The following is a 4,362-nucleotide window of genomic DNA, read 5'->3' as shown; positions in this document are numbered from 1 at the left end:
GAGTGGTCACATTTACATAGAGGCCACTTCGGACAGCCCAGAGACCCTCTGTCCTGAAAAGGTAGTTCCGTGGGGATGCAACGCAGGCAGCCGTTGTCTAGGTGCTGTATTTGGGATATGTCAGTAGCGCCGCCACCACCGCCACCACCTTGACCAGTGAAAAGTTTGGAGTGGGGAGAGGTAGGGACTGCCACCAGGTCCAAAATAAAGCACCCCCACAGTTGAGGCCAGGTCAGAGCTAGGCAAGGTTGGAGAGGCTGCCAGGGTTGGGGAACCCTTTATGTTTGAAAGTGGGTCAACCCACAACTAATCTAATCAATGAGGGCCTGCTGTGTTATGCCAAATGCTGTATGTGCTTTCTCCTGTGTTCACTACTGGCACAGAGCTGGTATAGGTGCTCCTGTCTAGCTATCCTTGAAACCACTTCTTAAAGCACAACAAAATCCCCCTAGAATAGCTATCAGTCTGGGTGCTGCACTCTTGCACAGGCAAGGAGTGGGCTGTCAGCTCTGAAGCCAGAAGCTGGAGATCTGGATGAGATAGCTGGCCTTGCTATCTTTGGGCCTTGCAGATAAGGCTGGGCATGGGTCCTAGTTAGGTTGCCACACTGAAAACCCACAAGCTGCTTGGGAATGTATATGGATAAGCCTGAAAATGGTATTTCATCCAGATCATGAAAAACAAATAGTTTACTCCTGAGAGGCTAGAATGTCTTTGTCACTCATACTCAGTGTTGGACAGACAAATATCCCTTATGTCAATGCAGACTTTGGTCCTTGCCCTCTAATACTACGAGGCTTCAAATTTTTTTTGTGTGTGGGGGGGATACTGGAATTTTTCCATAAAATTTTTGAAACTCCCTCATGTTCCTTTAAAGGTAGAATTCAATAGAATGAATTGAGTCAACACTCTTTCAGTTCAGGCTTCATAGCTTTATTACCAGCATAATTTTCAAAAGGCGTAATTTTAGTTCCGACTCATGCTACCCCACTACACTGCCTGCTCCTGTGCCATCGTGAGGTTGCTCTTACACTGGAGCCCATTGTCGCAACTACTACGTTCATCTGTCTTGTTACTCCAGCCTTCTTTACCAAGCACGATACTCTTCTCTAGGGACTGGTATCGCACGTCCAAAGTGCGTGAGAAGTCGCTGTCCTTCTAAGGAATAGGCCGGATATATTTCTTCCAAGACACAATTATTTGTTCTTTTGCCAGTCCATCGTACTTCATTCTTTGACAGCAACACAATTCCAGTGCATCGATTCTTCGTCAGTCTTCCTTGTTCTGTGTCTGTCTTTCACAATTGCATGAGGCAACTGAAAATACCATGGCTTGGGGTCAAGCACACCTTAGTCCTCAAAGTAACATGCTTGCTTTTCAACATGTTAAAGAGGTCTCATGCAGCAAATTTGCAGTGCATCGTTTGAGCTCCTGACTTCTGCTTTCATGAGCATTGACCGGATCCAACGAAGACGAAACCCTTGACAATGATGTCACCTACTGGTCCAGTTGTGAGGGTTTTGGCCTTTACATTGAGTTGTAATCCATACTGCAGGCTGTAATATTGAAGGCATAAAGACAACAAAATCATTTATTGAGTGTTAATGGGTTGGTTCTCCATCAAGTCCCATATCTAAATCGTTGTGCTTCACCTAGACATAAGCTACACGTTACAGGTTAGCATGTTTGTGGATGACTATGAGGTTCCTTGGTTGCTTCTGAAGGACAGGTCTGGCACCCAGCACTCACAAGTGTTCTTGCCCTAAGCAATCTCCTGGTACTAACAATGAAGTTCCTTAGACATGTCTTGTGTAGAGACAAAGTAGATGTAATCCCGTAGTCTACAGGATGTGACTGCAGAACTTTAGAGATAAAAAAGACCACCATTCTCTCATGCTGCTTTAACCCTCCCTAAATTATGCTCTGGTAAGTCATTTTCACTTCCCCAACGATTTTTCTCAGTGCCCCTTTCTTAGCACTTGAAGGTGAGGTCAGGGTACCTTTTGGTGTGATGGAGCCAGTGTTAAACAGCCTCCTGTCCCTGTATTCTGCTGCTTGGCGTATGTAACCAACAGTCTGTCCACACGAAATGTTGAGTGTCTCAAGCACCTGCTGAGCCCCTGGCTCGTGTGATGAGCAGGCAGAGGGAGGCCAGGGAAGGGTTAAAAGGCAGCATTCCGGGAAGGACTGATGAAAAGTTAATGTTATAAAGCATAGGTTTAATGCAATACTAAACACTTGGTGTGTGCCCCAGAGGACTCACTTTAGCATCTTTGACCCCGGCTCTTAGAAGAAAGATGAAGATACATACTCCTGTGAAGATTTGGAAATGTCAAAAACCTAACGGGGCAGTTTCACTATCCTGTAGTGTCGCTTATCCTATAGGAGGGTCATGATGAGTCAATTGACTTGATGACTGTAGGCTTGATATGGTACATACCCATCAGGTGCTAGTAGTGCCAACCCAAAATAGCCCAGAAGTTTCCAAGTTTAATGATGGAGCAGTCTACCCTGCTTAAAAACCAGCAAACTCATCCTTTTGGCTTGAACAGGGAAGGAGTGGTAGATTTCTGGTTAATAAAGTCCCAGTATAGTGAGAAGTGGAGGGGGGAGGGGGTGGCTAGTTGCTGCTTCCCTTTTTCTTGTTCCTTTCACAGGTTTCCTGCAGCACGCAGTTCAAAATGCTGCAGTTGAAGTTCGAGGGTCTAAGGAAAGTGCAATGTTCAAGTGTGCTCAGTTTTGTGGACCAGATCTGGAATCCAGACTTTCCAGTTCCAGGGCTTGTCTTCCATGCAGCTTCTGGAGATCAGTGCGGTTGGTGCCTACTTCGGAAAGAGGAGAGGCAGGAGTGGATTTCAGGTGATTGTGGGGGCCATAGGAGGCGGAGGACACCACAATCCTAGGGATACCCTGGAAGGTTAATGCTACCACAGTTCTAGGGACACGCAGGCCATTCTTCCCACATCACTAGAATTTCTGGGATAGCCTGAATAAACCAATGGATAAATGGCTGGGTTCGGGGCCTAGACTCTAGTGCTAGCCTTGCCCCTGGCAGCTCTGTGTTCTTGGGCAAGTTACTCTTTCCCAGGCTGACTGCTACTATGCACCGCCATTTAGCACGTGGAACAAAACCATAGTCAATCTCCACATGCATCATTGTGTGCTTGCATCCAACTGTGATGAGCCTATGTTAGGTAAGTTGATAGTGATCCTTTATGCTGAACACCCTATCAACTTGATTACAGTTGATGATCACAAGAAACCAGGGGAGTATGTAGGCTCCTGCAAAATTGCCGGAGGGAAAAGCTTGTAAGCTGGTTGGTTGTATGGTTGTTAAGATCTGTGATAAAGAATTTCAGGTCAAGGATGTCATTGAATATTTCAAATGGAAGAAATAAAAAAGCTTGACTTTGAAAAGTAAATACTTCTTCATTTCAAAAGTAATGTTTGCTATGAGTTTTAAAAATATAAGCAAAATGAGAAAGTTTTTCACCAATCACTCCAAACCGAGATGCCTGCTGGTTAGAAGTTATCATTTTACTTTTTCCTTTGCAATGTGTGTGTTCTTTTCCAGAAAATAATCTTGTTTCACGTATGTATTCTGTCACTTTTTCTCATAACATTTATTTTTTCTTTTCATAACATCATTTCATATTACATGCTCTACTCTAGTTATATAGACTCCACTAGTGCTGAGCCAATAATTTATGCAGCACTGTCATGGATGACATCGTTGGACCCTTGTATTAACCCCGTCCTACAAATGGAGTGTCTCCTTTGAGCAAGCCCAAAGTGACCTGTGTTGATAGTCACAGACTGTAATACCTTCTGTATTCAAGTTTTAGTGGGGAAGAACAACAACACATGTATGAAGAATATTCCAGATCAGAAAAGAGAAGATGGAATAACGTGGGGCAGTGACTGGGGAAGGGTCTGGGAGGAAGTGCATCCTGGCTGAGCCCTAGCAATGAGGTTCAGAAAGCAGCCTCAGACTACATGGAAAGACTGGGTGGAAGGTAGTCTGCATCTGGGAGTGGGGAGAAACATGAGTGCAGGTTCACAGCCAAGTCACAGCACCTTTATGTGATGATCCCTGCTGAAGGCTTTCGGTCAAAATCTGTTGGCTTGTCCAGAGGGGTTGCAGGGGCTTCCCACTTCTGTGAGCCCCAGGTTATTTCCGAGCAGAGTGTATTAGAATGTACTTCTGGCCAAGATTTCCCAGGGGAAGAGAATGAAGATTGGCCACCTCACACATGAACACCCTCAGGTTTGAGAACCAATCTGCCCCATTGGTGTGTCAACAATCATGGTTGGTGTGTCAAACAAATCACAGCAATTTGTGGTGACAGACAAAAATAGGTT

The sequence above is a fragment of the Echinops telfairi genome, unplaced genomic scaffold (assembly GCF_000313985.2).
Source record: "Echinops telfairi isolate 266 unplaced genomic scaffold, ASM31398v2 ScPeMD7_1;HRSCAF=3_0, whole genome shotgun sequence".
NCBI classification, from domain to species: domain Eukaryota; kingdom Metazoa; phylum Chordata; class Mammalia; order Afrosoricida; family Tenrecidae; genus Echinops; species Echinops telfairi.
This window is presented reverse-complemented; position numbering follows the sequence as displayed.